This window comes from Quercus lobata, chromosome 10 (assembly GCF_001633185.2).
Source record: "Quercus lobata isolate SW786 chromosome 10, ValleyOak3.0 Primary Assembly, whole genome shotgun sequence".
NCBI lineage: Eukaryota > Viridiplantae > Streptophyta > Magnoliopsida > Fagales > Fagaceae > Quercus > Quercus lobata.
In genome coordinates, this window is record NC_044913.1 from 47,220,015 (window position 1) to 47,233,110 (window position 13,096).

Below are 13,096 nucleotides of genomic sequence, written 5' to 3' on the forward strand. Positions count from 1 at the left end.
TTAATTATTACTATAGATTTGTGGAGGGATTAAAAAATTTAAGTTGTTGTATTTACTACGTATGGGAAAGAATAGGAGAATTAGTAAACTCCTGAACAAGCTTGAATTTGATCGATAGCAAAATGAATCAAACTTAAATACGTAATATAAGTTTATGATAAGCTCAAACTCGGCTCATGTTCAAAATAAAACTATATGAACAAATTTTAAAATTCTAATACTCAATTCAGCTTAGTGTCCATTTAACTCATTAAGATGATAACATGTGTCATCATCTTGATGGGTGTAATACAACTTAACATTAGACCCAAGCCTTATCCAAGAAGGAAGGTTCAACAAATCCTCATCCGTGAATGACTGAATGTTGTTGAATGAGACTGAGTAACAAAGTTCCTAACAATTTTATAAGGCACGCGAAGCCAAAACTTTTTCACAAGGGAGACTCTTTCTTCACATGTTCCTTTTTGCTTTGCTTCTTTTTTGCAGGGATAAGTAACTGAAAGTCGCCACACACATTTTTAGGATTGAACTCTTTTCTTCTACATGACTGCATGAGGGTTGATTCTAGACCTTAGAAGAAGAGAGGAAAATATCAAAAGAAAATGAAAATGGAAGAATTGACTCAAAAGTAATGGGCCAGGAGAGGACTTGTAACACAAACATGTCCGCTAATTCTGAGCTAAATCTTTAATTTTATTTTTCCTTCTTAACTTGCTCAATCAATGTTAGCAGACTATTTCACCTAAACATTATACTGATAGACTCTTCTTTTAGAAGCCATAACTGTGAGAGTATAAATCATGTATACTAGTGGTGTGAATCCGGATTAGCATACAATTTGAAAGCTAATAATAAAATCAAATACTTAAAACATATCGTTCAAAAATTCAAAATAACATCAAAGTACTTTATAAATATTAAGTCTATAACGTAATATCATTTATCTAGAAATAAGTTCTTTGATGTTTGTAAAGTTTCAACTTATCACTTGTATATTTTTGTAATTACTCACTTTTTTAAAAGTTTAAAATATAGGTTGTATATATAAGATATTTGACAAATTTAAAATAAATTAATATTTATTTGTTATATGAGTTAAACAAATTGTTGTTAAATGAGTCATTTCGGATTAACATGAATAAATTGGTGTGTCAATTGCGGGTTACGTGGGTTGACTCGTTTATAACACGTTTATTATCATATTGCTTTTAAGTTGATCCATTTATAACCTGAACCCGTTAAAGCCCAACTCTCACTCTTAAAAACTCATGTCGTGTTTGTGTCATACTCATTGATTGTGTCAAACATTGACACCTCGAATTGTAGACTTTAGAGTGTACATTGGACAGTTTTTAACGACATTTCCATCACGTCATCTTCAGCCAAATCAACATTGGGGTCCCATGATGTTGCCTGAAAACAAATAGGTAATATGTAGCAATTTCTAATTACAAATGAGCATATCCAACGGTAATTATTTGGTATTATTATTATTATTTTTTTGAGTGGTATTATGTTGTTGGTTAGTCATAACAATTTGAATTCAGGAGCTTGATTCATTTTAGGTTTAGATTATATATTTTTTGCTTTCTGTAGATGATATACTAATAAGTAAGAACTAATCGTTATCACTGGCCATGTAAGAAAATATCCCCCCCCCCCCCCTCTCCAACAATTATAATAAATACACAATTTTGTACACTTTTATGGCCAAGTGACGGGTTATAAGTGGACAAATTGTGATATAAAGTTGTGTACTTTTATGTATCTCTAGCATTAATCATAATAAATTTGTAATACTTACAAATTTTTAATACTTTTCCAATCTAAAGGAGACAAAAGCAGAATAATAGATATAGAAAAGGACTTACTACTTTTCTCCGGCGGCCAAGTCTAGAAATATATACCTCATAGTCTACTCTTATAGTCATAAATAAACATATGTCGGCACATATTTTTACCACTTACAACTTATCATGTGGTAAGTATGTGGTAAGTTGTACAAAATTATACATTGTCCTAACATTAGTCATAATAAATTTGTAAGAGCACTATCATCAGGTGTGCCAAATGCCAAATATTTGGCATTTGGCGCACCAAACAACAAAAATAGGCCCTCATGAGGTGTGCCAAATGCCAAAAAATTTGGCACACCGCTACAGTACTGTCTCAAATATGAGACGGTACGGACTCATGTGCTATAAATTTTTTTCCATATTTTATTCTCTTCTCTCTCTCCACAGCCCAGTTCTCTCTCTTTCTCTGCTCTCTGGTCTCCGTCTCTCCTCTCCATCTCTCCGTCTCTACGCCTCTTTCTCTCTCTTTTTTTTTTTTTTTTTTCCTGAGAAGGCGATTCCGATCTCAGTTTCATTTTCTTTATCTTTCCGTCTCGGCGCTCTCTTCTCTCTCCCTCTCTCTTTTTTTTTTTTTTTTTTTTTCCTGAGAAGGCGATTCCGATCTGAACCTCTGCTCATCGATTGAAGCTCGCCAATCTAAACCTCTGCTCGCCAATCTGAAGCTCTACTCGCCCAGGGGTGGTCGCCGATCTTTGCTCGTCGTCCTCCATAGTCGCCGTTCTTTGCTCGTCGTCCTCCACAACTCTTGCCGCCGATCTCGTTGCCGATGGTTGGTTGAATTTGGTCATTGATTGATCTATTGGGTTTGGGTTTTGTTGAAGATTTTGAGTTTTTTTTTTTTTTTTTTGGTTGAGGTTTTTGGAGTTGAAATTTGTTGGAGGATCCGATGATTGTGGTTGTTGTGGCGGTGGTTGTTGCTGTGGCGGTGGTTGTAGCGGTGGCTATTGGACCCGGTGGTGATTGGGCTGTGCATTTGTATTTTTGCTGTGTTTTGGATAAATATATTATTTTAATGTGTAGGAAATATTATTTTAATGTATAGAATTGAAGTATAGAACATTTGATAAATAATATGTTGTAAAATGATATTCTAAAATGATAAAGTGAGTTTTTGATATGTTAAAATGACATTTTTTTTTTTAGCGAACTTATAAGAATGCTCTAATAGTTTTAAATTTTCAATACTTTTCCAAACTAAAGGAGTTAAAAGTAGAATAATAGATATAGAAAAGTACTTGCTACTTTTCTCCGGGGACAAGTCTATAAATATATACCTCATCTTCCCTTATAGTCATAAATGAACACTCGGCCAATTTCCAAGACTCTCCCACTCTTTGCACTTGTACTTTCCAGCATGAGTACTTTTCATAAGCAATTTCACAAGCTAATTCTTGCACCCCTGGTTTGGATTCATTATGCAATCTCGATTGGTACCCTCTTCAAACAGGTGGTATTAAGTTTCTTTCTTTTTCATTCATTCTCCAAGCAGCATTATGAGCATGACATGCCTGAAATCAGTGAAGAGTTAAGCATAAACCTCTACAAGTGCAAGCCAGGGACTAGGGAAGAAGTAGAATGTGCAGTGTGTCTGTGCAATATTGGGGAAGAAGAAGAGATCAGACAGCTGAGATGTGATCATCTTTTTCATAGAGTTTGCTTAGATAGATGGGTTGGATACAGGCGTTTAACTTGTCCCCTTTGTCGTGGTTCTCTATTTCCATGTGCAACCATTACTGAGTCTGGGGTTAGTGTGGAAGTGTTGCTTTTTAAATTTTCTTCTTTAATTTCTGGTGACCGCGAGACATGGTGGCTACGTTGAATCATAGGAAATAGCAAAATATGATGACAACTTATTCCTTGTAATGCTCACCCCTGTATTAAACGTGCCAAATGCTAAAATTAAAAGTCAGTCTTTTATTAATTCTCTCTCCTCTCTATCGACTCTCTCTCTCATTAGAAACTTTCTTCTCTCTCCCTCTCTCTCTTCTTGTAGTCAAGTACAATGGCAGTGGTTCATGGGTTTTCCATGGTGTGTTTGGGGGTGGGTTCAGTGGTTTTGGGTTGATTTTTGCAGGGCTGGTTTGATTTTGGTCTGTTTTGATTTTGTGGTTGATTTTTTGGGTTGTGCTAAGTTGATTTTGTGGTTGCTAGGTTGATTTCGTGGGTTTGGTTGCTGGACTTTGTCAATAGTTGCTGAGAGACGAAGTGGAAGAGAGGGAAGAGAGAGGGAAAGAGACAGAAAAATGAATAAATAATTTTTTTTTTGAAAGGGAATAAATAAATTAATAGTGTATGAAAATAGAATATCACATGTAGACTGTATTATCAAATGTCATTAAAGTAGTAAAAATAAGTTTTGTGTGTTAAAATAGCATTTTGATCATGGTTTTAAAAATAGATGATACCGACCGCTCGCTGTTCAACTAGGAACTGATTAATGATTCAGTCTAATTATGACTAAGGTCAGAAAATAGTAAAAACTTCGAACTGTCCGGTTAAACATAGAAACCGGGAAACTAGTATGGTTTTTTTTTTTTTTTTTTTTTTTTGCTGGATAAGTGTTTATGCAGGTGCTAGAATCTCTGAGCTTAAAGTCACTTGGATGACTAGATATCACTTGGGCCAACGGGTCCAGTGGTCGGGAAACTAGTATGGTTGAACGGTTTTGTAGCAAAAAGACAAAAAAATTGCATTTTTTTTCTTCTCAAATACACCATGAAAACTATAAAAATGATAAGCCAAGACCGTGAGAATGCAAAAACTTCACGAAAGATAGATAGAATGAGATAAAGAACTAAAAATTAAAATGTGATACTTGATTATTTTTTAGCTAGATCGTGGATTACCTTAGCAGCGTCAACTTATTGAAATTTTTATTTTGAAATTTGCAGCAGACTTTAGAAACATGAGAGACTCTAAGACTGGGAGTTTGAGAAACTTCAAGAGCCGCCGTCTAAAACAAAACAAAAAATATATCAAGGATTGTTTGAAAAAAGTGGCGTAGGTAGAATAGTAGAACATTAAGGAATGTTTCTTTTTTCTTTTTCAATGTCTTGTCTTCACCTCCTAGGGCCACGTAGAGCTCACTTTTAAAGGTATTGGAATGTGTGTGGCTATGAGAATGTTAAAAGTATAAGTAAAAATAATGGTTAATAAATCTAGTCCCAGATAAAGAACGGTTTGTTACTGGTGAGATAGTAAAAATTAAAAAATAATAAAAGAAAGAAGGTAACTTGGGGGAATAAGGGAATAGTGTAAGTGGATGCCCAGATGGCCTTAGCATTTCATCTTTTATTTATTTATTTATTTAATACGTATTAGCGGAGTTCAAGTAGTTTAAACTTTTAAAGTTTACGAATCATTATTTTTAAAAACTTGTGAAGTAAAGTAAATCATTATTTTTTTTAAAATATAAGATATGAAAATTCATATTAAAATTATTTTAAATATTTCAATTATATTTTAATTTTTATATTAATCTGAAAATTTATATTAAAAGCTTTAAAATATTTTCTTTGACCGTACCAAAATTTTAAAATCAAGTCAAGACGTTATGTTTGGTTCCCTAAAATTGCATGGTATGGAAATCTAGATCGGATCGTACGATCGAACCGAATTAACCGAAAACCAGTCACTAATTCAGATTTTTAAACCCACAAAACCAAAAATTTTATTTCGCAGGAAACTATTCCAACCACGATCAAACCGTCCGGTTGTTGGAACCGTGCACGAGTTTGCCGATTTCTTTCCCTAAATTTTTTTTTGGGGATGCAATGGTTGTCAAGACTCAAAAGCCGAAGTTACCTCGTAGAGACTGACGAGATGGCTTGAAATAGATTAGAGGCTTTTCCAGATTTGCTTGTTTGGAGGGTGAATAAAAGTGAAGTAAGAGATATTGAGGTTGGCCTGGGTTCTGATCGTGAAGTGAGAGCTGAGAGGAACCGAAAGAGAGAGGGAGAGGAAGAGGGATGATGGTCAATGAGAGACACAGGTAAAGTGGGGTTCTTTTTTGGGGAAGGGAGGCAAAACGTACTAGTGGTAGTGGGGTTATTTTATTCTAAAACTTAAAAAGCCATGTTGACTATTCAGCAGAAAGGAAAGAACCATTTTAGGAAATACTGTGGAATGTTCTTTACTATTTGTCTTGAATGATTTTTAAATAAATTAGTTTATTAAACCTTTTGAGATATTATCTTTTTTTGAAATGGAGAGATTATCTATCTTGTACGAATTTGTTAAAAATTAATAAGAGAAATTCTACTTAGTCTTTACTTTTTATTATTTATATATTAAATCTTTTTAAATGTTATATTATTTTAATCAATATTGCTAAATTTTGTACATTTAATTTAGTTATTTTTATATTATTAATTTTTAAAATAATTATTACGTTAACACAGTTTAGCCTTGGTTGAACCACAGTTCGACCCCAAAAATCTTAAACTTCTCTTTTACGGTCTAATAAACGGTTCGAGTTTGAACACCATGTTAAAATGCCTTTTTTTATATTTCAATTTCTATTTTTATGGGCCCTACCACCCAAAGATATGTTTGCTTGTGTTTTTTGTATGAAAGTTTCAAAAACAAGATCTATTGAAAAATGAAAGAACAAATACAAAGCAATCTCATTACAAAAATATAAGCTTATTTGCAACAGTAAAATTCTTTGATAAAGCACAAAAAGTCGTCCCAAACAACCTATTACCAACGGCAAAAAGCTGCCAACTGCTATCAGCAAAAACTTCCTTGAAAAAGCTATATTATTGATAAGGTTGTTGCAAAAATTCATTATCAACCGCAAAAGCCGTCGTAAGTACTTGATATTTTCAGTCGAAAATACAACTTCATGGGAGGAAGTTGGACGACCAAATACATTTGTAACAAACTTAAGCCATTTTTAATGGTTCTCTTTTTCTTTTCTCTCTTTTTTATTTATTTATTATTTTTTTTATGACTAAATGTCATTGTAAATACTTGGTTTTTCATCGAAAATACAACTTCATACGAAGAAGTTGGACAACCAAATACATTTTGCGACCAAAAGAGACCATTGTAAATGTAATTTTTTGATGACTAAAAGCTATCATAAATATTTAGTACGTTTGTCATCGAAAATACAACTTCGTATAAGGAAGTTGAATGACCAAATACCTTTTGCATCGAACTATAGTCATCTAAAATGGGGGTTTCCACTAGATTATGCACAGCCCGACCCTGAAAAATGGTGTCAGCCAAACCGTCACATACGGGTTCGAGCAAACCTTGTCTAACTCTTCTGGGCCCTTGGTGCCTCACCTCGTCGCTGGTAAGTCCGTGCAACAGAAATCCAGGCAGCCGAATGTCGAAGTAAGACAAGAGTGGGCTACCAACAATCAAAGTACACGAATATTTCTGAACGCAGCATGAAGTTGAGCTCCCGAGCCTGTACCACGCTGAGATCCGATTGAAATTTTTTGGAAATTGTAGTGAGGAATAATGAATGAGTCAATGAAAAATCTATTTAATAACAACATTAAAAACATACCGAACAAAAAAAAGAAAAAAAGAAAAAGAAGGTACCGACCTATCTGACGAGGAGAGGTCAAGCAGGTAAATTCTCCATTCAACCAATTCTCGATCACTCTCACAAAGTCATCCACAGAGTTCCTATTGGAGTCAAGAAGATAGGATATCAACCTAACCATAGTGTTTCGGGTTTGAAGGTAATACCTGTGCTTCAAGCTCCCCCGAATAGCATATAGGAAGTTAATATTGTGATGGGTGAGGCTAAGGCCATATATTCGGTTAAAGCGCCCCACACAACTGACTATCCTATAAAAGTTAAGTAAACATTGGTTGGGGCTAAGCCTATAAAAACTAAGGGTCCTAAGCAACAAAGGATCTACTAGAAATCTAACCCCACCTTCTAATATAGACATTAACGGAAAAAAGACTACAAGGTACCTTTGGTCTTCTATGTCTCCCTCGTGACAGTACAATATGTTCACATCACGAGGGATATCAAACCTAGCTTTGAAGGATTCTACGTTTGCATTAGTTTTTAAAAGATATGAAAAAAACCCATTTTTTCCTATCAAGTTTACTACGAAATAGACAGAGAGAAGAGGACTTATTGAGTAACTTCTTGATGATAAGGATGGTCTTGGAAGAAATCTAAGGGCTCAGGAAGAAGGAAGAAATAAGACTCTGAACTTGAAAAGAACTAAAGAAAAATATAACATAAACTGTGTTAGTATTTATAGGTGTGAATGTAATTTAATGCAACTGCAACAAATTAATTAATATAGACCGTTATTTCTTTTCATGAGTGTCTCAGCAATCGAAGTGTCAGATCATCTCAGCCATCCGATATAATGGATAATGCCACGCGTGCGCCAAAAAGTGAGCCGTCATGTCTGCTATATTGATTCACTAATTGCCGGTTTGGATAGAGATTATTGTGCGTCTACGTTTTCTATTTCACGTTTCCTTCCTTTTTCTTTTTTTTTTAAGCACATGAACAGTAAAATCACATGGATTTACTGTGCATGAGACAATTATCACTGTTCACGCACTGTAGCAGCACTGTTCATCTATTTAAAAATATTTAAAATGGGTCCCACGGTACTATTCACACATTTAAAAATTATTTTGTTACAATGTTTTCAGTTTTAAGTTTTCAGTTTTCAGTTTTAACAAAAATAAGTTATATCCAAATGGACCCTAACGCTTGATCTTCCCGAGACACAATCATTATTTTTTAAAAAACCTAGCCGATCACCAAAGCAGGAATCCTCAATCCTATCTCCACTTTGTGAAAACAGGTTCATGGTGGGCTATTGTGGGGGACTTGGGCCTAGGCGATCGGAACTAGCCAATGAAAATTAAGCCCAAGTACTTATGCCAAAACTAGCTTGGGGGATTGGAGCTGGTCCAAATCTTATGGGGACGGGCCCAGCCCAACAATAAGTGTATCAGGATCTGGGGAGCAACGCTTGGTGAACTTATTAAGTGTTCGGTCACACCTTTGCCCACTACCAACGATTAAGACAGTAAGAAATCAACAAGGAAGTAAAGAACTTCAGATTGGCCTTGAGCACTAGAAGTGCTCTTAGGAAGTCTTTGTCGAATACTATTTGGCGCCTGGAACAAGTTTCGAGAGAATTCTCAAAAGATATGATGATTCCTTGGGATTCTAAGTGAAAGTGGGGTTGCATGAAACTTGGCAAAACAGTAATGATTTGAACCCCACTAAGAAAAGATTATATAAAGGGAGTGAGGGCAGATAAATGGGGGTTGGTGAGTGAATTGCTAGAAAAAAGAAGAAAAGAGTAAGAAGTATGAGGAAAGGAGGAGATTAGACACAAAAGAGGGAGGACAAAAGAACTGAGGGAGATATACAAGAGATGGTAAGGGACTAAGTCTAAGAAGGAGAGGGTTTTTGGGCAAGAAATCACAAGGATACTTGTAGCTGGGTTGTTTAGGCTATGTTTGAAGCTAAATCTGTAGACTGTGAGGAAACCCACCAACAAGTAAATTTGGAGTCCAAATCCGCTTCCCAAACTATTTATGTTAGTAGGGTTAAGGCACCACATAATCCTTGTTTTCACAAAAATAAAATCCATGTGAAATGTGAACACCTGGATTTAATTCGTGTTTTTAAGTTATCCAAAATTTTATTACATGGTCTATGTTTATTTGTACACAAAGAAAGCTAATAATAGAAACAGAATTGTATACATCTATTCATCAACACAAAATTAGCTACAACATTAAGATGCAACTTGCTCAGTGATTCAATCACATAGCAACAACAAATGGCACAACACAATGGTTGGGACAAATCCATTACATACTTCATTTTTTCCCCTTTTACATGATATATGATGATAAATACAAAAACCTGTCTATCCTCATTATTGTTGATAAAGCCATCAACTAATTCTTGCATTCCCCACAACCAAAATTGGAATCGGAATGGCCAATTGAAATTGAAAATGCAAGAACTTGACCATCTTCCTGCACTCTATTCCTCACCTCAGCTACATCCTTCTCTTTCGTGAGTAGGAAGTGAAGGGAATTAGTCCATTCGGAGGGTATTTTGGGGTATTTCTAAATTTGATGAATCATCCTCAAGACTGCAGAGTATGCATATAAAATAAATTAACCTCACATCAAAAGTTTTGAATAGAAATTTTTACAAACATCTTATGTTTCTTTCCAAAAGCAATATTAAAATAAAACAATGAACCACTGTGAAACCCAAACCACAATAGCAACAAACTAAAGGGAATGAGAGAAAACTAATTCAACCTAAAAAATATTACTAAGCTAAGAAGCATATTAGTATTTCAATGAAAGATACTAAGTGATAATCTTTAGTGTTATAAAACAAAAATGAAAGAAAGGAATGAATGAATCTTTGGTAAAGAAATCAAGGAAAGAAAAAAAATTAATAAATCTGATATCGAAATTTCCTTAATGCCAAAGCCAAGAGACCCATACACATAACTACAAGCATGCAATTTTCCATTCAATCACAGTACATTCTTCCATATCCATTTTTCAAACCCAAGCAAAATCAAACTTTTCGCCATGTTTAAAAAAGCAAACAAAATGAGAAACAAAAAGAAAATAAAAATAGAAAAGACATTAGAGGGAAAGAGAGAGGGAACTTGGCAACCATGAGTGGTGGTGATGCCAGTGAGAAGCGCTACCAGTAACGTTGGCGTTGGTGCAAGCAACAACTCGACTAGGCTTGAGAGAGAGAGGCCTTAAAAGAGGAGAACGCCACACCAAATAGCATCGAAGGTGGTGGTGTATGGGACTCGGTGGTTGCTAGTTGCAACCATGGAGATTTAGCAACGAAGAGAAAAGGGAACATAGAGAAGAAAAAAAAAAAAAAACTTGACTAGTATCGATGACGTGTCAATTCAATGTAGTCATTAGATATCAAGGGCTGAAATTAGAGCTATAGCACCCGTGCAATACCCTACCTATTGCACGGGATCTCAATCCATATCCAATTGGCCAATAACAACAGACATGCAAAACATACATGAAAAATGTAAAAGAGAGGTGTTACGTCCACAACATTTTCACAAAAAAATCATAGGTGATTAGTTATTGTTGGTTCAAATTTGAACCTAACACTAAGATTACTTTTTTGCTCCAACAATAACAACCAGTAACAATCTGCCACTTAAGATTTGTTGTGAAAATATTGTGGACATATCATTTCTCAATGTAAAAAGGTAGGTACAGCTTGGTTTAAACGCACGGAAAAATCAATAAGGAGAGAAGACAAAAAATAAATTGCAAAACCCTTTGTATATGTTGCGTCAAGTGAGTTATTATTAGGAGTTCAAATTCTCTTACCCACAAAATATGCTCTAGTATTCCATGTATCACTAATTAAAAACTGACATGCGTCTATTTTTTTTTTTCCTCAAGCTAACAAAGAAAGCCTAGCGTTTTAATGAAAGTTATTGTATGAAGTTACTGACACCTGCCACCTCTATTAATTTATCTCTTTTTCTTGAAGACTGCACCATCACCAAAGAAGCTATCACAAGAGGGAAAAAAAATTTCTATACGTACATGAATTTAGAAATTTGATAATAATAATTTAAAAAAAAAAACCATAAATAGTCCATATATGAAATAAATCAAAAACCCAGTATCCAAACAAATTTAACTATGGGTTAATAACGCTCATGCAGACCCACAGACCCATCTCTCTAAGCTTATAACCACAATGATAATACCACTGCAGCACTAGCCTATCACTACTTCTACTAGTACTTATACACATCCCACCAGATTGCTTAGCACCAAACAACAAAACTCCCAAAGGGTCACCATTTGATAAGACACCTACTTGTTTACGAAATCAATGTTTGCTTCGAAGATGAAGTGCAACCACAGGTTGAAGTCAGTCTCTGATCATGGCCTCATCCATTTTTGTCAGATTGACATCAAGATTTGCTGTGAAAAATCCCCAAAGAGAAGAAATTAAGAAATTGCCCACAGCAAAACCCAAAAACTCAAACAAGAAGAAATTACCCACAACTTAAAAAATTGGGATGTGATGATTGATTAAACAAAATAGTGCTTCTTTGAGTAGTTGAGTTGTGGATAAAAAGCAGGCAAAGGGGAAGTCGATAGAGGGAAGGTTGGAGGTGGAAGGTGGCTTGAGGCATTAACTTTTGTTAGTTTGAGAAAGAAAAAGAAGAGATGCCTGTCATTTTTTAATTAGTGATACATGTAGTGGAGCATATTTTTTGATACAGAAGATTTGGACTCATTATTAGTCCACACTTGTTTTTTCACACTTAGATTGTAAACAATTCGAATTCTATGAGTATTAAATGCTCAAGTTCAGCAGACTTGTTTTTTTACGCATTTAGGTTGTAAACAATTTGAGTTCTATGAGTATTGAATGTTCAAGTTCAGCTTGAGCTTGAACCAAGCCTTTAAATTATGTTTAAATTTAAGTTTGTTAGATAGTTAAAAAGCTTAAGTTCGATTTGGCTTGGCTTGATTTATTAGTCAAGCTTGACCTCAAACTCAGGCTTCATATAAAGTTTTTGAGCTCAAGATCAAGCTTTTGAACTTGAGATCTAATACAAAAATATCATCAAAAACATATTAAGTATATTATTATGTCTATTTGATTTAGACATGTGGCCTCAACTCCCAATTAATTAAATACTTAGTATGATATGAGTTTATTTTTCAAGCACATATGAAGCTTATTACCAAACACATAGACCAACCTAAGTGCAACTTAAGCTCCATTGGTCATGAGCGTGTTCATCATTTTTTTTTTTTTTTTTTTTTGCTTGGGCACAGCTCGTTTATTAAACAAATCTAAAAAATTATGGCTCAAGTTTGGCTCAGTTATAAACAAAAAATTATAAACAAGTTTTTTAACGAAAGGATTTACTTCATTCATGAGACATAACATACAACCTTGAATAGAACGTGTACCTTAATGTAATGAAATTCAGAAACAAGAATTGAGAAGACCTTCAATCTTCATCTCAATTCCACATGGTACCTAGGATGTGTGATCTCTCAATTAGTTCTTACATACAATTTTTTTTTTTTTTGGAAATGTTTATTCTAGAGAGATAAAAGAGAAAATTGTTTTCTCTTCTTTTAATTTTATGTACCTTTAATTGCCAAAGGCAGTTATTTTATTTAATCTTATTAAATAAACAACTAATTATCTAATTGAGCTCTCCTTTTTGGTTGGG